The sequence below is a fragment of the Dermacentor albipictus genome, chromosome 2 (assembly GCF_038994185.2).
Source record: "Dermacentor albipictus isolate Rhodes 1998 colony chromosome 2, USDA_Dalb.pri_finalv2, whole genome shotgun sequence".
In the NCBI taxonomy this organism is placed as follows: domain Eukaryota; kingdom Metazoa; phylum Arthropoda; class Arachnida; order Ixodida; family Ixodidae; genus Dermacentor; species Dermacentor albipictus.
The window spans coordinates 10,786,492-10,811,336 of record NC_091822.1 but is presented as its reverse complement, the minus strand read 5'-3'; the positions used below and the strand labels follow the sequence as shown (position 1 = coordinate 10,811,336).

Below are 24,845 nucleotides of genomic sequence, written 5' to 3'. Positions count from 1 at the left end.
CTTCCAGGTTAATTTCGTGTCAGGGAGTGATGACTTTGGCGTTGTTCGGGATGAATTCCGCATAGTACCCGGTCGATCCGAAGAAGGCACATACCTCCCGCTTTGTTGATGGGCGTGGTGCAGCTTCAATCTTGCCCAGCGTCTTCCCCAATGGAAGTATAGGACCCACTATGTCGACAGCTACTTGTTTGAATGGGGTTTCAATTATGGGCATCCTTCCAAGTGGAACACATGGCACTCGGTCTTTTGTAACCATGCACTGGCAAATATCGCAAGCGACAAACCTTTTCACATCGGCCGTGATGCCCAGCCATAGTGAATTCCTCAGAAAACCAATCCTTAGTCTTCTGAGCGCCTAAATGACCAGCCATTATACCATCATGCGCTGTTTTTAACACAGCGTCTTGGTGACACCTTGGCACAACAAGCTGACGCATTGACCGTTCGTTCTTCTCCGTGTAGCACAATTAAAATAACCCCTTTTCCTGTTTGAATTCGACACTTCCCTTCTGATTTGAGCATGTCTGCTTCTAGTTAATCCTAGCGAAACACTGCTTAAGCATCTCATCACTTGTCTGCTCACTCACATACCCGTTCTCGCCTGGTAACTCTACTGCGGCCTAGGGAGCCTGGAGTTTGGGAAGCCTTTTCTGCTGCACTTACGCCTGGCCGTGGGTGATAGCTGCCACCATAGGTCCTCATTTAGTCTTGTCCTTACCGCCATATTGTTCGGTCTCGCATTTCAGATCCTCTTGGGATCTTGTGATTTCTATATTTCCCACAATTAGGTCATAGAGTGGTCATCACATACATAGCACTGTAAGGGGGCTGGTAAAGTATGGGGTGTCGACTTCAATTTGAACCTCGGGCAGCAGCAGCAGCAAGTCCATAAAGTGTGGAGTTGACGGTAGAGCTTTCCCAAAGAATGCTGACAAGTCGATCTCGTTGCAGTGGATGCGATTGGTGGGCTGAATTTCCTGGCTAAGTCTGACATCTTCTCCAGTGCAGGTTGAGCTAACTTTAGGGGAACTACCGTGAGACTCATTGCAGACATTGGTTTGTCGTCTCTTATGCCAACCAGTAACTCGCAGTTCAGACGCAGGTTGGCGGCCCAGGCGATACTGGAAGGTACTAGCTCATTGACGCTTCTCATCAGATTGTAGGCTCAGCTTCTAGACTGCCTAGCTCAGTCTAAAGCCTGCATTTAGATAACTTATCCTTTCCCCAGTTCCCTATGTTGGGGAACAGCAGATATTGGTGACAATCCAATCAAGTTCACCCAATTGGGTCCTGGCTCCTCCCAAGGTCTTGGCCACGCCCCTTTTAATTAGGGGTGAGGGAACGGGTGATTGCCCCCTGCATTTAGAGATTGCGCACTCGTATTGCCTCACACACGCACACCCTTGAGTTGGTGACAGGCCTCTATTGTTGGTTCACAAACACAGGAAAAACGACAGCAGCAGGCCATATGGCGCTGTCGGCGCACATACACTGTCAGCAATTCGTGCACATGGGATTGTACAGAGGTACCACATACACTCTCAGCACTTTGGGGACACAGGATTGCACAGACACACCGCATATTTTGGAGTATTCGTACTCCCCCCCCCCTTCTTAGTAAGCTTCTCAATGCACGTGCGGGGCAGAGTATACACAGGGGTTCCCACAAAAAGCCGTCAAGGCATCATGGTCGTGCCTTCGACACAGGGATTCCTACTCAAAGCTGTTGGGGTGACATGGCCGTGCCGACAATAAAAAGACAATAATCTCTAAACCTGCCTTCGACTTCTTTCAGCCACTTGCCCGAGTGGCCAGCAATACCCATCTTGCTCATTGGTCCCTATTTCCACAACTTTTTGGCACCCGTTGATCGGTGTTTCACCAAATCAAATAATGCAGCACCGTGACAGTAAACAAAACACAAACTAAAGCAAGTGAAACCGAGCATTCGAGTGCAAGGGTAGACTTGCTGGAAGACACTCTTAAACTGTGACATGGAAAACAGGTTGCTTTAAAAGATTGCAGCCAAAGGTTGAATGCTGTTGTTTTTTGGCATCTACGAAAAAGAAAATGAAACAGAACTGGATCTGTGGAATAAAGTTGTAATTGAAGTGTTCAAGGGCAAACTGGGCTTGATCTGTTCTTCAGTCGCAAGAATTCATAGAATTGTGACATCTTCGAATAGATCAATTATGCCATTCTTTAAAGACTACTTTGAAAAGCAATCGGCAATGTGAAATGTCAAGAAGTTGAAAGGAAGCAGCATTTCTGTTAAATACAATGACAGCACAGTCACACAGTGCAAGTGCAAACTCTGGGACAGTGCACAAGAAGAAAAAGATGGTGGTAAAAAGGTTCAGCTTGTGCATGATAAACTTAGAACAGATGACCAATTTCTTGCTTGGAACGACGTAGCACATTGCAGGCATGGAGATCCCAAGGAATAGCAATGCACAACCACAAAGCCAGTGATTAAAATCCCACCAACTACACTCGTTATCTCTGCAAGGAGGATATCAAACAAAACGGATAAGCGTGAAACCCTCCTGTTGTTGCATTATCCACACATGTGTGTTACAATAGAAACATGGTTGCATAATTTGATGGGTGATGATGAGATAGTACCACCAGGTTACAAGTTATACAGATGCGACAGGGGATCTTGCGGTGGTAGAGTAGCCATCATTACCAAATGTGGTGTTGATGCTGTTATCACTGATCAAATTGCCGACCAGGAAGGCTTGTTTTTTGAAGGTGTTGATTTGGCAGGCATACTTTTTTCTAAGTGCAGTGTACCGGGCTTCTAACTCTGATGATATTCTGTCAATGCTGTAAGAAATCGTCTATGCTTCCTGCTGGTTATCTTCAGCCCATCAACGTCCCACCTGAGCCCTTCTTCCGTGCCGGTTTGGACCTTCTCAGACCCTTTCCTACATCTGCTTCAGGAAACAGAGGGGTTGTCATCGCTGCCGACATGCTATGCAATGACATGATCGCAGGTGACCAGCTATGCTACAGACATGGCAGACTTTCTCCTCCATGATGTCATTTAAGCACACCATGCCCCACATCAAGTGCTGACTGACCGAGGCCATATCTTCCCATCTAAAGTCATCGACGATATCCTACGCTGCTGCTCCATACAGCACAAGACCACCACATCATACCATCTCCAGACAAACAGGATCAGGCTAACCTAGCGCTTGAATCGGACCTTAACAGACATGAGTTCATAGTATTTGTTGGCTGGCCAATGTGATTGGGACCTTGCACTGCCCTGCGTTCGCATATAATTCCTTCCTTCACGACACTGTTGGATACTCTGCCTTTTAGCTTTTGCTTGGGCGGGAACCGACATTACTGTTGGACACATTTCTCTCTTCCCCTGCAACTTCGACTAGTGAATATGCATGCGATGCCATTGCCCTGGCTGATTATGTGTGGCAGATAGCCCATAGTAGACTTGCGGCTTCCTAAGACAATCAGAAGCGCCTCTATGACCAGCGACACCGCGACGAACATTTTCCTTCAGGTGCCCTCTTGCTACTGTTTCGTTTTCCAGCAACGTCGTCTGTGTTTCGAGTCCCAGGCTTTACCACCCATCCTTTGCTATGGATCCTTAGTGGCACCAGGCCAGCATTTCTGCCACTGGAGGCCATGCTACATGCTATTAGAAGATGATGTCGACCTTTGGATTTAGTCGGGCGTACTTTCTGGCCGAACTGAGGACGACAACATAGCTTGCTTGGTGTTGGCTGGATTCCATGTTCGCCACTACTTGCTACTTCTTGTAAATACACATTGTAAATAGTTTTCCTACTCTGCTTCCATGTAACAATATGCTCCAGTTTCAGCTTTATGATGATCTCGAGAGATTACATGGGAAGAATATAATTGCAACAGGTGATTTCAACTTGCCTGCCAATAACTGGAATAGCTTGAGCTACGGTTACTTGACATCCAACTACACAATACTGACATAATGTTATCCCTTAACTTCGAGTAGCTTGTAAAAAAAAACCTAACTGTGGGAAATCTATCCTAGACTATTTGTTTGTCAGTGAAATGTTCAGCGAAGGAACTGCTCAAGTTGAGGGATGTATTTTTGAGCATAAATTAATTTCCTTTTTCTACATGAAAGCTGGAGAGAAGACACCTGAAATCTCGACATTGATTGCGGTTCGGGATTACAACAAGGCGGATGATGTTTCAATAATAGGCTATGTAGATTTACACCTTGACACCGCTACTAGTGATATTGAAAGTTCTATTGCATCATCCAGTTTTGCAATTATAACTTTGTACCGCTAAAAAAGGTTCATAAATGCCGTCTGGAACGTTAGATTACTCAAGACATTATTCATGATAAATGTAAAATTAAGCGACTGAGGAAGCAGTGCAAGACAGCAACAGTACAGATTGAGGAACTAAAACAGCAATTACAAAGAAAAGTCAACAATGCTAGAAACATACTTTTTTGCCATAAACTCGGAGCGATCATTAAAGCTAACCCTAAAAGCTCTGGCATCAGATAAAGGAAACTAGATAGGAAATAACAAGAATAAATGTTAGTGGTTCAGTTATAACCAATGCAAGCTCATTTGCAACAAGCTTTAACAATAATTTTTGGAGTGTTTTCACAAAGTCTGAGGAATATCAATCATAAAAGTCTTCTGACCTGGTATGCGACCTATCGGTCACCTGAGAGGGTGTTGTGACATTGCTACTTAGTCTTGATATGAGGAAGTCTGTTGACTCTGACGGTGTTCCGAATGCTTTTTGGAGGCAGTATGCCGAGCATATAGCTGGGTTTCTAACTCAGATTTTCATTTATCCTTAAAAACAGGACGACTAGCGAATGGCTCATGTAATTCCAATTTTTAAGAAGTGTGATTCCTTATCCGTTTCAATTGTCAGCCTGTTTCTCTTATGAGAACCTGTTGTAAGTTGTTGGAACATGTCGTTGCATGTTACATACAGTTAAACTTCGATATAACGAAGTAGTTAAAATCGGCAATTTGCTTCGTTATATCAAAATTGTGTTGTATCGAAATTCGACTTTTTATGCATGTAAGTACAGTTGCCGATCAATTTTTCTTACACAAAGAGGTCCACAGAATTTTCTGAATTATCGGGGCATCGAAAAAAGCAAACTTGAATGAGAAAACAAATCATTTTGATATATTTGGTAGTCAACGACAAATGAGAGTTTCATGCCATGTCAACGATATTGCTACGGAACAGCCGCCATAGTGTGGCTGCACTGAGTGTGGCTGCACAATATCTTCAAGTCGGCGGCACGAATTAAGCGCAGCCAGCCACGCTTTCACATGCACTCCACCCCCGTTGCTGATAACGTCGCCGGTAGTGAGACGAGGCTATCATGAAAAGAGCCAGCACCGGGGAGCGAATGCATCTGCCTTTCGCTCCAACGGGTTGCCGAAACTCTAGATTATGCAACCTTCAATATTAAACGCACGGTAAGACAGCTTACATGACGCCATGCCGTCTTGGCATGCTTTCTCTTTACACACAACGCAGATTACCTTTAAAGCAGAGTGCACAGACGAGTATGCGCTTGGCCGTTTTTAAGCCTAAACCACAGGTACGATTGCGAACACGTGCAAGTTCACGTCTACGAGCCTTACGCCTGCTGCGCCTCGCGAGGAATGGTGGTTTGCATGCGCAAACATGCGCTTTCATGCGCACAACAGCATGCATTCACTGGGCTCACTCATAGACGCCTTGGAAGATGCCCTTTGTACTTTGTTATTGACAGTGTTCAAAATGCTTTGATATCTATAAACATAATTGTTATATTTTTAGAGCTGTCAGATCAGCACAAACAGGAAAGATTAGGCACTTTTCTTGCATGACATAAACCTGCTTCACTGAGAGTTGAATGTACCGCACCGTAGCTGCGTAGCCAGGTGCACCGACACGAAGCAGCCCAAGCGGGCTATAATAGAGAGCAGCTGTTCACCAGGACCACGCCGCGTCTCGATGAGTGCGAGGCATACCACACCGTCTGCGCATGCACAGGCGTAAGCTTATGCGCATCTGGAAACATACGTGTGGTCTCAGCTTTAGGGCCCAATCACACGCGGCTAATCGTGTGCGCCTGGCTACGCGTCACGCGTATAGAGAGGGGAGATGCGCAGGCATTGTGCAGGTCAGGGAGGTCTTTATCTTGGGTGTCATCTTGAGCGTACGCGGCGGAAGTGGCAGCTTGTGCACTGACGTCATGTGGCCTGCATGTACACTTCTGGAGGTTCGAAAAACTTGTTGAAGTTTCAGAATCGTGCGGAGATGCCTGGAGCCGCTGGTGGTATTGTGTCACTAGAGCACAGAGGCTATGCAGGCGATCAACAATGAAGCACTGATTGCCTGCGTTGAGGCTCGACTTGCGCTTTGGTGGCAGGCGAAACACAAGCACCACAAGAACAAGCACATGATGAGGTGCTCGTGGATTCTCATGCCCAACGCTGCCGTAACAGGCGAGTGCTCGGAATTTTATACGGCATCATACCGGAGCAGTTTCAATTGCGATCGAGCCCGATCGGGATCAGATTTTATGATCACGATTGCCTGTACTGCGCATTCTGCGTAGACCTTATCGTGATTGAGAAATGTTATCACGCTCGAAAGCCTGTGTGGAACCGGTATAAGCTGCCTCTCTTATCAGCCGACTCGTCGATGTCGAAAACGCTTTTCATCTGTGCACATGACGTTAACACAGCGCTGCAGAAGTGATGGAAGTCTTTGGGGGATAAATTTCGGTGCCTTTTGAAGATGCTTCCGAAAGAAAAGAGCTGCGTCGTGGCAGACGACCTTCAGGATGACGTCATCTGGCTGTTTTTCGACCAGATGATGTTCCTGCGCTACACAACGGTGTGTAGATATTGAAGTTTCCATTTTGCCTGGTATGTTAAAAATGAAACACGAGATCCTCGTGCTTTCCCTTTACCACGTCGACCGACAATGCTGTATGTTTGTATTATAGGTGGCAATGCGCCGTATTTATGGGGATCGACTCAAAATTGTGCTTACACAAGTAAATTGACGTGTAGTATGCATCATATTCAGCTTTGTCTAATTGGCGATAAAAGATTTGTGCGATATCGCTCCTCCGATTATCGCATATTTCATTAAATGTGATCCGGTCAGGGGACATATAAGCAGTACAAGGATAGCTTTGTATATTTATTTATTTAGGTACTTACAAAGCCAGTTTGGCATTGCAGCAGGGAGCAGCGAAAGCAGAAATACAGGTACAAAATAACAAGCAATCACATAAAAACCTAACATAATAAAGCACAAGCCAGAAGAGGATGTCACATACAAAACTAGCAGAATTAAACAAAGGAAAAGGACTTACATGATGCACACACAAAAACAAAACACAAAAGATGTAAATAGTTTCCTTTGATTCTATGCACTGATCCTAGAAGGCAATGTGCAAGTCAATGGGCAGTATTTAGTCGAGTATTGAATGTTGCTATATTCACGTGTGTCTTGGGCACTGCAATGAACAGCTTTTCATCTGTGCAGATGACGCTTTAATTTTGTATTTTGTTGCTTGCCAGCAGTGTGCAAATCTGTGCTCCATCACAGACCCTCAAATTTTATCTATTTTGCTCAAGGATTCATTCAGTGCCTTCATGCTGTAGGAATAAATGCACCATAGTACTGACAACATTATCAGCTGTGTAATTCATAATGCTTGTTTTTGTGTCTGCTCAGCAGTGTCCTCACCTAATTACCTGCTTGCGGTTATTCTGCAGATTCCAAGCGCTGTGTTTACTGGTTTAAGTGAAGCTTCCACGATGTTTGTGGAGAACGCTGTTCCTGCTTAGCAAAATTTGCATAAAATAATTAATGAAATTTTACATGCCAAAACCATGATCTAGTTACATTATTATATCTGGTATTTGCATTATGACTGGTACAGGTCACTCATGCAAGACAGTAGCCAGTAGTTAGCTGGAATGACAATGGTTCAATGACTACATTAATATCAGTATGAGGCATTCAGTAAGATCTATTTGGCAAGACAGCAGCAGCCGTGGGAAAGTCCAAAGGAGAGGCAAAGAAAGCTTTGCTTTAAGAAACCTTCTGGAAGGGTTTGCTCACTAAAATCAGCTTCACTGTGCCAAAACACCCTTTACAAGGCACATGGCAAGATGACAAGCATGATTATACATAACTTCCTAAATACAAACAGCAAATACACTGACTGCTACATACACGGTTTCACACTGTGTCTAGACATACATTCAATTAAGAGAAACTGTTTAGAATAATTTAAAAACAAATGAAAGGAAAACAAAGTTACAAGCCAAAAAACGAGAACTGTAACAGGAAAGAGTCTTATGTTAAAGTAAGACATAACAATACTACCACCCTATGTTTAGAAAGTACAAGTGTAGGCCTTTCAACATAAAATTTATTAAGTGGTTGTACTGATTAAATGTAGTGGAATGCTTGCTGCTGATTATTTCGAAACTGAAACATTCCAGACATCATGCACTGTTTCAAATACAAGGTATCATTAGGCTTTAGGAATGCAGATCTCATAAGAACTGCTTAAATGCATCAGAAGCAAAAAAAGAAAAAGAATACAAAAGCTACACTTCAGCGCATGCAGAAAATGTTCATTCTGGTTGTGTGTGTAAGACACTTATGTCCCTACAAAACTGACTCAGAGCTTGGGCGGTGTTTTCTAATAAAATGACACCTTAAAACAAATGTGGATGGACTTGAGCCATCACATATTTCTGCACTCAGACCGGCACATTATTTGCACATTAACAATATGTGCAAACCTTATTACGCTCAAATGCAGGACGTCCGCCAACCTTCCAACAGTGTCACCATTGAGTGAGGAGGGAAGCGCTGCAGACATCTTAACGAAGATGTGCCAGTTTTCTGATCTGGCAACGCTTGAAGACAGTCAGGTGAAAAGTCACAAGCGCCAGCATCGACTCTGTCTTCGGCGTCACATGAGTCTGTGGAGTCTCAGGACATTTTGGAATCTCTTCAATCCCCAGTGCTTCAAGAAGTGCCGATTCCTGAGGCTTCTGAGGCACACCACAGCAGGCCGCAGTCACAAGCATTGATGGCTTCAGCAGGCCGTCGCAAACTGGATACGCTGGGAAGCATTGCTTCTGAAGCGACAATGTCAAGAGGGAGAAAAAGGAAAAAGAAAGATGAGAGTTTTTTTAATATTAGAGGTTTTAGGCAATGTTTCAAGTGCAATCAAAAGATGCAAACCACAGGACGACCTCGAACTTTTGCTTTTGCTGTCTCTCTGCTAAAACATGTGAGAGAGGTCAATGAGGATAAGCATCTCAATATGAAAAATAAATTGATGCACGTAATAAAGTAATTTAAAGATTAATGTTTTTTAATGTGTACCTTTTGTATAATAGAGCCAATAGACAATGAAACAAAGCAAATAATTGAGGAAGTTACAGTATACTGAAATGGAGAAATAAGGAGGAAAATGAAAGTGGATGAAAAGCTAACTTCCCATTGATGGGAGACAAATCCACAACCTTTGAATTATGCTTGCGTTGCTTTACCAATAGAGCTGCAGTAATGGCTATCCCTCTGCCAACTTTCTTGAGCATGTATATGCATATACTAGATCTCGTTCTGGTAGTGTTAGCCAGTGCTACTTGTGCAACAACACTCCCAGAGACATCTTGTAGACGTAAACATTCTAGGAAATTGATGGTGGAATAGCCTTCACTGTAGTTCAATAGGTTTTGGGTTTAACTCCCGCCAGTAGCAAGTTATATTTTGTCCACTTTCATTTCCCACCTCCTTGTGACATCAACACCAGAAACAAGACTAGTTATTTTCCTCTATGCTTTACTAGGTTTCCTTGTCTGCTGGTGTCATACTAAAGGCCCTTAGTTCTTCTATTTTGTTCATTTTACACTGTGTTGTATTTGTATTTTTGTGCGTAATTATTTAAGAATTTCATAAAGTTGATATCTGTGGGCCTAGTAGGTTGGCCATTGCTGCTGCAGAGATGTGTGAACATGTTTTAGCAACACACGTACGAGAGAGAAACAAGCTCTGACTTGCAACTAAAGGTGTGTTGTTACAAAACAGGTGTTTATCGCTTTCATCTGTCCTTACTCATTGAATGTGTCTTGCAGCAATTAACCTTTTTTGAGTTCACTACTTGTGCATGTAGAGTTTGTGAATGCATCTACGGGTGCCTGTACATGCCTGTAAAGAAAATGAAATGTAATGGAGCTTCAACCAGTCCCCATCGAAAATTTAGGTCACATGCTAAAATTTGTAAAGCATTGCCTCAAGGCGTTTTAGCACCGCAAGCATTTTTAAATATGCTTTATTGTTAGAAGAGATAGCAAAATGTGAAAAGTCTTGCCACCACCTAGCCAGGAGCTGAGGTTCACTGCCAACCTCTCCCTCTCCCACAACTATCGTCCACAAGCCACATTTCTTGTTCTTTGTTGCATGGCTCACTTCCAGAATTGGTTTTGCAAGTTCTGCATTGGATGTTTGGCCAAAGTCTTTGCACGTAATCAGTGACATTGAAGGCACAGAGTAAATGAGGCATTTGTACATATGACCTTGCTTCTCTGGCAGGAAGCAGGGCTACCTGACAGGAGCCGTGAACAGCAAGTGAGGTTTAAAAAATTCCTAAGCTTAAAAAAATGTTAGAAATTTCTGCTGCTGTCGTGCTGTGCAGCAGTTTAATAATTTACAGACACAATAGTCACAATACCACTTACACACCATTGCCGAGTCTAGCCACCTCAATCCCCACACAGTAAGCAAAGGCAACATCATTTATGTGTTGCCCAGATGCCAAATAGCTGGAATGCAAGTTGGAAAAAAATTAGTACAGATGTCTCAATTGTTGTTTGCACATTAAATATGATGGCCTGACTTTTCTTGACAATGATCTCCATGACTGTGGGGGCACTTCTTGGGTGACATGTTATCAATTCATTTGTGTAGGTTGGCTACCACCTTTGTTGAATACATGTACAAGCATTCCTCAGTGCATGTTTTACAAGTTGCACAAGGTCAAAGGTGCTGAGGTAGCTTTTGTGCGATGCCACTCGATGTCAAAGTTTTTCAATTAAGTTAGCCATTACTCTTATACTGGTGATGCACTAAGCGCAAACTTTCAGTTTCTGTGATCATGTAATAATTTCTTTTCAAGGATTTTCTTTTTCATGCGCATTGTCACTAGCTTCATTGCTATTTCTCTTGTTTTGTATCAGTTTTGTGTCCCATTCTTTAGTTTTTTTATGCGTTAATAAATATTTAGTTGTGTATAATGAACTGGACTATGTGTTAGTATTCTTTATGCATGTTCATTGTCATTTTCTTTGTTCTTTCTTTTGTTGTGCTTCAATGTTTAGTGACCCCTTCCTGATTGGCGTCCAAAAGGTGGCGGGCAGTATTATGTAAATAAATAAAATAAAATAAAATAAATGATACATTAAATGACAAAGAAATGATGTTCTTCTATATTCCTCCAATCGCATATTATTTCCGTAGGAGCAACTATCTTTTACAACCCTCAATGCTATAACCAAGTCCTTCTCCAGGCTCCAGGGGTTTCTCGAATGTGGTGCTGCTGTGTGAGGTTCACTGCGACAAAGCTCAATAGCTTGTCAAAGAGCTGCGGTGTGATGCGAAAGAACTTGTAGAAAAATCCATGGTCATCCTGACGCATCTGTTGCATCTGTAAAAAATGGTGCATTATTACTTGACAGAAGGCCCGTGCCCTACCCACAAACACTCACAGGTATCAGGAGCTGTACACTTTTTAATGACACACACGCATGGCCACTAGCCATGATTAATTTTGCCCTCTGCTTTGTTTATATGCTTGAATACAAACACTGTGTCGGCAAGCAGGAGAGCCAGCCAACATTATATTTCACGAAAACAGTGCATTCAATGCCAAGAAACTTCGGAAATCAGTCGCAGAGCCTTTTAACCTGCCAGGTCACAACTTAATTACATTACACTTCTTATTCTACAGTCACACTTTCAAGAGACCGGAAATATAGAACTCTTATCTTATCCACAAGCTTCATATATGACGACCAATACGATTAAAAAGGTGTTCTTGAATCCATGTGTTATACTAATGGCACAAATATATCTAGCAGTCCTTAACCTTTTTTGTAGGGGTGTGCTTATACCAAATAGTAAATTTAGAATCAAATATCGAATATAGCGGGAAATTTATTACAGAACATTTTTACAAATTCTGTGCAAGAAAAAGGGGTGCTACACAAGCTCTGCATCAACAGTATGGTCTACTGTTAATAATGAAGGGAGCTCCAAGTTAGTACTCCAGCAGTGGTTACACCTCTGTTCTAGTATATGAAGGTCTGGAAAATATTTCTTTTATTGACAGATTGTGTGTTGAATAGAATCAAATGCTTCTTCCCCTCTGAAGCTGAAGAATTAGTGGCAGTATGTTGTACTGCATATATGGGTTAGACAGATGGATGTTGAAACTGTTGACAGATGACTGTGTGAAGTATCGTCACCGTGTATCCAATATACGATCTGTGTGCCTCCGGCTGCCAATCCGCCCGATCTTCGCCTACGCTTTTGCGCTTTCTGAAGTACGCCCTGTTCTTGTTGTTCCCTCTGTTCACATACTTCACATTATCATTTCAATCGGTGCTGTCAACCTGGACGACCCTTGTGCCGACAACGCGGTGCACACTGTGAGTACGATCCCCGCATTACTATTTTAACCCTTTCACTTATGTCTTCTATATGCACCCACTTCAAAAGCAGTGCTGTCCTGAAGAAGATAAGTCCCCATGTCCAAGCACTGGCTCCCCTTTTCTACCACTGTAGATCACCAAAATAAAAGAAGTTACTTACAGCCATAAAGTCCTTCTTCTTTATGCCGTTGAAAGATGGGCTGGACCCGCCAGTGTCGCTGCAGACGTTTCCTGTGCTCTTGCCGCCTTTGCAAAAGCAGCAGCAAGAAAAGCTTCTTTCTTATGTAGTACATTAACGAGTCATCATCATCATCATCATCATCATCAGCCTGGTTACGCTTACTGCAGGGCAAAGGCCTTTCCCATACTTCACCAACTACCCCGGTCATGTACTAACTGTGGCCATGTTGTCCCTGCAAACTTATTAATCTCAACCACCCACCTAACTTCCTGCCGCCCCCTGCTACGCTTCTCTTCCCTTGGAATCCAGTTCGTAACCCTTAATGACCATCGGTTATCTTCCCTCCTCATTACACGTCCTGCCCATGCCCATTTCTTTTTCTTGATTTCAACTAAGATGTCATTAACTCGCGTTTGTTCCCTCACCCAATCTTTTTTCTTATCCCTTAACATTTGCATTGTTTTGGCATTTACATTTTACATCAGTCAAAACCTTCATTCTTTTCTTAAATGTTTCTATGTACTGATCTATTTACTGTATGTGCTATTTATTTTCGGGCCAGTGATTCTATGGTTTTCCTTTCTTTGTTGATTTCTGATGTAAGCCAATTTTATTGTTATGTAATACTTACTGCTTATGTATCTTGTTTTTTAAAAATCTATCACGTTGAAGCAAAAGTAATGCTTGGGAGACATGCGTTCTGAATAATTGAATTTTTCATTTCTGTGTGCTGTGTGTTAAAGATATGTTTGGCAAATATGTATGTGAATGATATGTCAATGCTGCCTTGAAAAATAGGGTCATAGAGGCTCTGTCAGGCATTTTGCCTTTATCTCTGCCTCCTGCATGGAGAGAATTTGTGAAACAACAAAACAAACAAACAAACAAACGTTACACCCATCATTCATCTTTCCATAACTCATTGTGTCGTCCTCAATTTAAGTAGAACCCTTTTCGTAAGCCTCCAGTTTTCTGCCCCGTACGTGAGTACTGGTAAGACACAGCTGTTACACACTTTTCTCCTGAGGGATAATGGCAACCTGCTGTTCATGATCTGAGAATGCCTGCCAAACGCACCCCAGCCCATTCTTATTAATCTGATTATTTCAGTCTCATCATCCGGATCTGCTTCACTACCTGCCCTAAGTGGACGTATTCCCTTACCACTTCCAGTGCCTCGCTACTTATCGTAAACTGCTGTTCTATTCCGAGACCATTAAACATTATTTTAGTTTTCTGCAGATTAACTTTAGACCCACCCTTCTGCTTTGCCTGTCCAGGTCAGTGATCATGCATTGCAATTGGTCCCCTGACTTAGTAAGCAAGGCAATATCATCAGCGAATTGCAAGTTACTAAGGTATTCTCCATTAACTCTTATCCCCAATTCTTCCCAATCCAGGTCTCTGAATACCTCCTGTAAACACGCTGTGAATAGCATTGGAGAGATCGTATCTCCCTGCCTAACACCTTTCTTTATTGGGATTTTGTAGCTTTCATTATGGAGGACTACGGTGGCTGTGGAGCCGCTATAGATATCTTTCAGTATTTTTATATCTGGCTCGTCTGCAGCGATTCCGTAATGCCTCCATGACTGCTGAGGTTTCGACTGAATCAAACGCTTTCTCGTAATCAATGAAAGCTATATATAAAGATCAGTTATATTCCGCACATTTTTCTGTCACCTGATTGATAGTGTGAACATGGTCTATTGTTGAGTAGCCTTTATGGAATCCTGCCTGGTCCTTTGGTTGACAGAATTCTCAGGTGTTCCTGATTCTATTTGCGATTACCTTAGTAAATACTTTGTAGGCAACGGACAGTAAGCTGATCGGTCTATAATTATTCAAGTCTTTGGTGTCCCCTTTCTTATGGATTAGGATTATGTTAGCATTCTTCCAAGATTCCAGTACGCTCGAGGTCATGAGGCATTACGTATACAGGTTGGCCAGTTTTTCTAGAACAATCTGCCCACCATCCTTCAATAAATCTGCTGTTACTCGATCCTCCCCAGCTGCCTTCCCCCTCTGCATAGCTCCCAAGGCTTTCTTTACTTCTTCCAGCATTAATTGTGGGATTATCAAATTCCTCTAGACTATTCTCTCTTTCATTATCATCATGGGTGCCACTGGTACTGTATAAATCTCTGTAGAACTCCACAGCCACTTGAACTATCTCATCCACATGAGTAATGATATTGCCGCCTTTGTGTCACTCATACATTTGATTCTTGCCTATTCCTAGTTTCTTCTTAACTGCTTTTAGGCTTCCTGCATTCCTGAGAGTATGTTCAATTATATCCATATTATACTTCCTTATGTCAGCTGTCTTACGCTTGTTGATCAACTTGGAAAGTTCTGCCAGTTCTATTCCAGCTGTAGGGTTAGAGGTTTTCATACATTGGCGTTTCTTGATCAGATCTTTCGTCTCTGCGATAGTTTACTGGTATCCTAACGGAGTTACCGACTTTTATTGCGCACTCCTTAATGATGCCCGTAAGATAGTCGTTCATTGTTTCAACACTAAGGTCCTCTTCCTGAGGTAATGCAGAATACCTGTTCTAGCTTGATCCGGAATTCCTCTATTTTCCCTCTTACCGTTAACTCATTGATCGGCTTCTTACGTACCAGTTTCTTCCGTTCCCTTCTCAAGTCTCGGCTAATTCGAGTTCTTACCATCCTATGGTCACTGCAGCGCACTTTGCCGAGCACGTCCACATCTTGTATGATGCCAGGGTTAGCGCAGAGTATAAAGTCTATTTCATTTCTAGTCTCGCCATTCAGGCTCTTCCACGTCCACTTTTGGCTATCCCACTTGTGGAAGAAGGTATTCATTATCTGCATATTATTCTGTTCTGCAATGTCTACTAATAACTCTCCCCTGCTATTCCTAGAGCCTATGCCATAATCCCCCACTGACTTGTCTCCAGCCTGCTTCTTGCCTACCCTGGCATTGAAGTCGCCCATCAGTATGGTGTATTTTGTTTTGACTTTACCCGTCGCCGATTCCACGTCTTCATAGAAGCTTTCGACTTCCTGGTCATCATGGCTGGATGCAGGGGCGTAGACCTGTACGATCTTCAATTTGTACCTCTTATTAAGTTTCGCAACAAGACCTGCCACCCTCTCGTTAATGATATAGAATTGCAGCATTGTGGGTAGAGAACGCTGAAGCTGGCGAAGGAAGCGGCTAAGCAAAAGCTCGACAGAAACATTGTGCGAGGACACGCACAGATGTCAAGTACAGTCATGGTCAAGCAGACGCTATTGCACGTGAAGTTGATCATTGATGTAGCTTTGCTTTTCATAAGGATGTGTAGATACAAATAACACGCATTTGTCAACTTAAAAACAATATACTAGCTTAACATTGATAAATTAAATAGAAAAGGCTAGCCATAATGAAATTAAGGATAAGCTTTTCTCAAACCCAAAGATGAACGTTTCAGCGTATGCACCCGTGTATGCACTCGGAGACGCGTACGCTTAGGGGTACGCGTATCCTGTGCTACGTGTGGTTGGGCCTTTACAGCCATGCACAGTCACAGCCGAGATGTGCACCAACCTACCTCCCACCCTCACTCCCCCTCGCAGGCGCTCGATCGTGTTACAGCGAGCTTGCTCCCCTCCCTGTCTTTCCGTTTCCTTGCACTGGAAGGCAGTGTTCAAGAAGCCACCATCTATATTGCCTCACCCTCGCGCATGCTTTCACTTATGCCTAAAGTGCAAAGTGCATGGGGCACGATAGGATCTTATTGCACTTGGACTTTATACAGAACTTGATACGGCTCCACTTCAGCGGCCACATTTGTCAAGCCACATGCGATTTGAGAGGTGCGTTTGCAAGCAGCCACTTGTAATTCAACCATTTGACCATCTGCCTCCACCAAAGTTTCAATTTATTGTCTGGGCATTCCCTTGCAGGGGAAGCGAAATTTCTTTCTGTTGAAATCGCATACAAATACACTTTGTTAAATTGAGGTTCTAAATACATGGCATTCTATGGACAAGAGGTTATAAAAAGGTAAATACTTTGTTATATCGAGAATTTTGTTACATTGAAATTTGTTATGTCAAGGTTTAACTGTGCAAGAGTTTCTGCCAGACTATAACCATTTGCTGGGTTTTCAACATGGTTTTAGGAAGGGGATGTCTACTGTTACTCAGCTTGGCGCTGGACAGACGGATGTCTTGTTTCTGGACTTTTGTAAGGCATTAGACAAGGTGCCTCATGACAAGTTGTACAAACTGGAATACATCAGGCTTCCATTCAGAAATACTCAATGGATCAGGACGCACTTAGGAACAGGCACCAATATGTTGAAATTAAGAAGTGCCGTTCAGATGTGCTTCCTGTTAGTTCCGGAGTTCCCCAGGGCAGTGTGTTGGGCCCTCTGTTGTTTTTAATTTATTTTAATGATTTGGTTGACATACTTGGTATTTATAAGAGTGTTTGCAGATGACTGTTTCAAAGAAATATCATCTGAAAGTGATCATATTATTGTGCAGAAATCCATTGTAGTGACTACTGACTAGTGTGTGCATTTATGCAGATTACACTCATGCAGATTACACGGAACAAAACGCCCAGTACCTTTACTTATTGATTAGTGAACAATCGTATTGCAGAAGTTGACAAGTACAGGCATCTAGGCAATACGCTAACCAATAAACTTATGTGGTCTACACATATCCGGGTCAACTCAACATAGGCTTTAAGGAAGCTATGGGTCATTAAAAGAAACGTGAAAGATTCACCAATCAGTACAAAAATTGCAGCCTATAATGCTTGTATAAGGTTGACGCTTGAATATTCCACAGTAGTATGGGATGCACATTTTCGTAAGGACATTAAACAATTAGAGTGTGTTCAGAGGAAAGCTGTGCACTTTATGGGAAGTATAAAAGAGAAGACTTGCCAACTACTTTAGTGCTACAGAGCAACATTCAAACACTGGAAACACACAGAAAGAATAGCCGATTAACACTATTTTATAAATACTTTTTAGGGAACTCAATGCAATCTTACTAGCTCATCTGAAGTCGACTTGCACAAGAAGAACAAGACATACTAGAGAGTTTCAGAATAGGGGCCCCAAATGTTTGGTGCCCCAAAGAGCTTTGTGGGTTTATTGTTGAGAGTGAAGAGTTTTAGAATAAGGCTTTGCGTTTGTGTATAGTGCCTTGTGCTTGCAGTGCCATTACAGTGTCAAAGAAAAGCTACTATAAATATTAAATCAAGATATGGCGCTTTATGATATGAGTAATTTTGACATTCGTGTCCATGCATGTACTTAAGGTTTGGAGGTTATTCTATTAGGAGCAAGCAATCAGTTGTGCTTAGTTTTGAGTAACCAGATATATGTGCCTTCACCAGCCAAGTTAAATAGTTTGCTTGTAGGCCTATCAACCATGAAATCAACAATGGAATTTGGAATCAACGGCATCTAATCTATAAATCTTCATAACACACACACTAGTTCAGAGAAAGCGACAATCGTAGTCACTTCGCCTAGCTTGTGAACTTCACACATTACCCTGAATAGAGCCCAGTTTGATGCTAGGTTAGAGCCGTCGCTTCAATGGGTGCCACCAAGTTTGTTGACGCAAAGCTTTTGGGTAGCGTTTCGGGCTACCACTAAATCAGTTAAATAGCGTGCCCGACGCAAAACCCAAATGCAGTTTGGGTCTCGTGCATGCGCCACAGCTTCGACACTATTTCTTTGGGGCCCCAAACGTCTGGTGCCCCTATTATAAAACTCTCTGGTAAGCAACATTTGTTAACTACAATATTCGCCAGGACTAACACATACAAGTACAGTTTCTTTCTGAGAAATGTAGAAGAGTGGAATTCTCTGCCGGACAGCAACGTTGGCACCAATAACTTTTCAAATGAGCTGGAATGTGCTTTCATATGATCATTCTACTTCCTAAGGGATAGCTATTTTCAGTACTGTACTGTCTGCAGTTTCACTTGTCATACATTGTCTGTTACTCATTTGTCACTTAGCTTATAACCCCTCCTGCTCGAGCTACTAAGTTGGCCTGCAGTAGGTGTAAATAGTTAAATAAATAAATAAATAAATAAATGTGAATTTGCAAACGACAAGGCTGCACAATTGCCCTGCAATTCATATGACCCCCAACATACAATTTCCCACTGAGCCTGTAATCTTGGAGTCCATACACTGATGAGCCCCACACTGAGAAGGCGCCACACTTCAAATAAAAAGTTTTAATGGAAGGGTGTGAAGAGATAAAGTCAGCAATATCTTCTTTTGAAAAATTCGTTAAGCTTGGCCAAACTGCATTTCATGTTGAAATGCAATAAATGCTAAATAGTAAAAGCTATAAATTGTAGAACAATTCACAAATTTAAACATGCAATACAAAACACTGTTTTCTGATCACAGCAGGTTTAATGAATGTTAATGGGGTTTTAAATTGTTTGATGTCAATAGTGAAGTTATAAATGTTATATTCTGAATGTATAACTTTTGTTAGTAACAGAATGTTCTTATTTTTTGCAGTGCTGCATTTACTTAGTTACTTGCTATTTTGCAAACAGTCCATGCTTTGCAATGTGTTTAGAATTTTACTGTAAATAGTTGTGATGTTTTCTGTCTTATCAGTTGTATTTGGTTTTATTATCTTATCAGTTGCATTTGGTTTTATTAGTAAACTGGTACATCTGCTGCTCTAGTGAGGTAAAGGTTTTAGTGAGGAGGTTTACGACCTCTTTTTGCCTTACCTTACAGGCAAACCTTGTACTTGTTTTGCCCAAATAAATAAAAAACTAAAGAATAAAGAAAAATGTAGCTCATCTATTTATCACCAATGGTAAACTATAATTTACTTCTTATAAATAGGACATGTTGCTTGGCAAGAACTGGTGCCACATTTTCCCAACAGCAGTTGTGCTCCTGCACTATGTTAATGCCACCTTATTGCTTACAAGAACTCTGTTTATTGTATAAGTGACATTTTGGACACCTTGCAACACTAATCTATTGCCAAATGCTTGGCCTATTAATTTGCCTTTAGTTTTCCTTTAAAGCAACTGCAGACAAGTTCATATTTCTGCATGAGATGAACAAGAGACCATATATTGGCCTAAAAATTTCACAACAGCTAATAAGCATACATAGGCTACAGAACTAAAGAGTAGCAAGACACAGTATGTAGCAAGAAGAGGAAACAAGGGGCTAGATTTTTATTAATTTCAATTACACAACGCTAACAGACAATAAAGTTTTTCAAAAATGGTGTTTATGCAACTTAAGATGGTAATTTTCTAACAAACTATAGTCCCCATTTTTGTAAATAATAACCTTTGCAATATTTTAGTGGGTCTGGGTCAGTATCAGTGTAGAGAGAGAGATTAAATATTTTTTCAAATGGCTTGCACAGTATATATCAATACAATGCTTTAAGGACCCTGCGGATATATCATCAGACCCAGCAGAATGTTTGAATGGCCATGCCATTAATTACGGACACCATCTCTTCCGCTGTAATGTCCACAAAACCAAATGACCATGTTATTCTTTCTGGGTAAGTAATAGAAGAAAGAAGAAGGACATTATTAGATATTGCTTGACCAATCGCACAGAAGTACGAATTAAACGACATCACTAAGGATTCCATAGATATACCTAAGACTTTCAACTCTGGCATTGTACATATTCTAACCGATGGCTTGACTACTGGGTTGATAATACACCACGTATCCTTTGCATTACCAGAATTAGGAGCTATTAAATTTGTGTAATACTCTTTTTAATGAATATGTATAGCGCTAGTTACTATACTTTGAGCCATACAAAACTTTTGCTCATATTATTTGTTACCCCTATGTGACTTTACCTTATTGTGCCAAAAGTCTAATTTTAGCAGTCCATTTGTCATCCAAGGACAGATAGAAATAAACAGATAACATCACATGAAGCACATTTAATGCGATTGGCATAACAGGGTTTAAAACCCACCATCGGATGCACTTGTGTCACAGGGTGCAAGCAATGGATCTTTTTCACACTAGCTTGGGCCACTGGGTATGTGTCGCTCTTCAACGAACTTCTCCGGTGCTAACTTGGGTCTCTGGTATGTGCAACAGAGTATGTACAACTCTTCAATGACAAAGAAAATCATAAAAAATTTATCTGGCCCAGGGCGGAATCAGACATGTATTACACATATTCAGACAACCAGGTCTTAGTATGTATTCAAAATGCACAAACTTCACAGCAGCACCACTAGAAGGCACAGCATGTCCAGGGCGAAGCGAGAGAGAGGAGGAACCCGGCTGCATACACGCCTCATACCCAACGACACGTCTCTGCGGTGGTGCCTTGCTACTTTGCTTCAATGCTAATCGCACGAACACCAACATTCATTGTTAGGTGGGCTTTGTGGGAATTCTTTTTTTCTGTTGAAGTTAATGACACAATCAAGTCACATTGGTCTGAGTACTAATTAGATGTTTCCAGCTGTTTACTTCAGAAATGTCAAACCAAACTTTACACATGTGGACAGGAAACAACAGAATTCGCCTCGAAGGTGGAGATACAGAAACTATGTACTGTATTCATTTTCCTGTGAGATCGTGGAGCACAACAATAAATCATGCTACTTCATTTTTCATTTTAAACAGCGCCAAAAAACGCACGGAGCAGCAAGACCACAGAACCAGTGCTGTGATCTGTACCAACTAGCTTGCGCCCAAACCCTTCTACTTCATTTTGTTATTTTTTTCTTGGAAATTTCTGGTGGTGTGATGCAGAGCAGTGCGAGCGGTGTTACAGCATGGAGAGAGGCAGCACTAAAGGTGTGGCCTAGTAATAAGAATGGTTAACAACTCCATAAGTCTCCACATAGCTGTCCCTTGGATTTGTTTTTCGCTTTCGGATCATGCTTGGACACCCTCATGTTGATGCAACTCATGTCTCACTCATATACACCCAACCACTGCTTAGTGAAACCCCACATACATGGGTTGTGCAAAGAAGTGTTTTGGCGTACCAACAAGTAGCAAGCGTTCCTTCACATGCAGCTCTAGCCTTGGCTTGACCAACAAAGGCCAGGGGCGCGATCGGAGATATTTTGTTCGATACGCGTTCTGTTCAGTTGCTGCAACGTCACAAAGTTGCAGTATACAAAATTTGTGACAGCGGGGCGGAGAGAGCAGCCAATCAGGAAGCGGTCACCTCCCCGGAAGTTTACCTCCGTCGTTTGTCGTCTGCTTGCAAACAGTATACTACAAAGCCAAATGTTTCTCGTCTTCCAATTGAATGAAATATTTATCTAAAAAAAATTTATTTTTTCTTCTCAAGCCCAAACACGTTTTCAAATAGTAGTACGTGTGACTACTGCAATTTATAACTATTAGGTTCTTTCCGTCGTCCCTAGGTGGTGTCGCGCACAGCGAGAAGTAAAAAGAAAAAGAAAAAAAAAAACGATGGGAAGAGTGGCGCACTTTTCAAGAGGCAGCGACAACATCCCAGTGGCTCGCTGGCACTGATGATGTTGTCGATTTCTCTGTACAACCAACGAATTATTTGTTTCGAGAAAGAAAAATGATGCCGGAATTCACTTTCTGTCATTTCTTCAAATGCGTTTCGCACTGCCACCCGGTCTCCTCCTTCCCTTAGAAACGCCAGCGCAACAACCTAAGTTTCCAACGGAAGCGCCATTTTCTAGAATTAAACTATGGATCGGATTCAAACGTGCCATTCCGCAGCCGAAAAGGCCACCTGTTGGATCCAATCCAATCCACCAGACGCGCCATGCGAAGCCGTATGATCGCTCCAAACTTCTCAACTCCCGTCGTGTTCGGACGAAATGCTCGGTGGGCGGATGATTGACAGGAGCGTGTCATCATTTTGACGTCACCAAAAAGGGGGCGGCGCCCCGCGGCTGGTGACGTCGGCGCAGAGTAGGCCAATCGCGCGCGCCGGTAGCCGAACGAACGCGCCGAACAACCATCTCCGATCGCACCCCAGATTTGCACTATGTTCAGAAAAAGAAAGAAATAGCCTGACATCATTACTTGTCAGCCACTTTTTTTTTGCATTAAGCAATATTCTCTGGATGTAGGGGATAAATAAGGGCCTAAACTTGTACTTCTCCTATTGCAGGTCATATTCTGAACCTCTCAGTTTGAGCTACTGAACATGTGCTCGGAAATTCAAGTCTGCTACATTTACTTTGATGCATATCCAAAGTTTGAAAATACAAGAGCAACTTAAAAGCTACCAGAAACATCACTTACTGTTGTCAATGAAACTGCTAGAGACAGAGGGAGGCAGCATGACTTTTACAGAAGATGGCACGTGCAACACACCAGGGTGAAGTAAAGACCAACAAAAAAATTTATGATAACAGAATCTTCTAGGAAGATTAAAAACACCTGCACACACGCTTTTTCACTTCGACGTGTATGCGGTTGGACAACTTCATCCTGGTTACTATTGGTTGTCGGGTTACACGTGCTATCCTCTATAAAAGCCATGCTGTTTTGCAATGAAAATTCAGTTGCAAGTACCGCCCTGTGTTGTAGTCTCCCTTTGTCCTGTGTTTGTAGTGGTTTTATCCACAATGTCTTACCAATTGGCCTACAGCTTTACCCTGCTAAATATCACTTACTGCACAGTGCCATTGTAACCAATCACAGCTACCAGTTTATAAAATTTTTTCTCCTTAACGTTTACAACAGATTTATCCATACTGCAAAATGTGTAGGAAGATAACCCATACGAAGTTATTGTGATAGCATTTGTATGGACACTCGAGGTGTGGGTCTGCTGCTTGATGTGCTGCCAAGGTATTGAAGGTGCAAGCATGAGCTATGCGGCGTGTATGTAGAGGGTTAGCTGATTTTCAGTGACATAAGGAAAGCGCAGTGTGTTTGGCTGCAAAAATGACCTGGTAAAGTGGATGCATCGCCACGCATCGCTTAATTGGATATTCAGGGAAGGCTGAACTGCGTTTCACTGCTGGCATAATAATTGTGTGCACACACACTTGCCTTCCTGCTGATTAGTTATGTGCATACCCCACCACTGTCCATACACATACAATGGTTCATGCAGAACAGACAGCAAATGTCAAGCTAAAATGATCTAATTCCTTCATTGAGCACTGACAAGCATGAATGGTTTCCATTGGTCTTGTCTCGAGCACTATCGAGGTACGTCAACAGCAACGCAGCTGGCTGTGCTCTTTATCATGCCAGTGTTGCAGCACATCTTCACCCCCCCCCTCCCAATTGGCTGTTACCTTGATTATCATCATCTCTTCCCCACGTATTGTTACAAGCCTATCTGAGGCCCTTGAACACAATTCTAAACCTCACCACCACTTTGTGATTCGCCCTTGGGGCGAAACTGCCAATTTGTCTTACATAAATGAACTATGTTCCCTAGAATGCTTCTCTGATTACATATTGCTACGGAATAGTATTACCGATGACGAAGCGGCGAGCAGTACGAAGACGACGACAACGATTGGAGGCTAGCGCGGGCTGTTGCCTCTTGGCCAAGTGCGGCATATTACGTTGTAAATATACTTGTATATAGCTTTTCATTTGCGTCTTCTTATGTAACATATCTGGTGGAGGTGGACGTTCCCTGTACCTCGTCACGGAGCTTCGCAGTGGACGGTACGTCGAGCCTAGCTTCATGGCTCCCGGCGATGACAATTCGACTCAGCCGCCTCCGACCCCTCCTGCCACTTCGACGACCTACATCTCTCTCCCTGCTCCTCGTGATCCTGGCGTATTCTCGGGCAAAGATGGGGACGACGTCGACAACTGGATCAGCCTGTACGAACACGTCAGCCGCAATAACCGGTGGGACCCTACTATCATGCTCGCCAACGTAGTCTTTTACCTCGGTGGCACACCTCGAGTTTGGTTTCGGACGCAC

General features: G+C 42.5%; 1 protein-coding gene and 1 long non-coding RNA gene across 4 annotated transcripts in view; both read right to left on the bottom strand.

The window, feature by feature from the left end:
* Positions 1–24,845, bottom strand: part of car (vacuolar protein sorting-associated protein 33A) — a 212,888-nt gene that overhangs the window by 184,873 nt on the left and 3,170 nt on the right. The gene's annotated exons all lie outside the window — the stretch shown is intronic.
* LOC139055874 (uncharacterized) lies at positions 7,209–14,911 on the bottom strand. 2 transcript variants are annotated; one of them, XR_011511959.1, is made up of 4 exons: positions 12,904–14,911; positions 11,571–11,737; positions 10,773–10,856; positions 7,209–9,167 (listed from the first exon to the last, which is right to left on the bottom strand). It is a non-coding gene; the product is annotated as an uncharacterized lncRNA (long non-coding RNA). The 2 variants fall into 2 exon arrangements; XR_011511958.1 differs by having other exon boundaries at positions 10,773–11,737.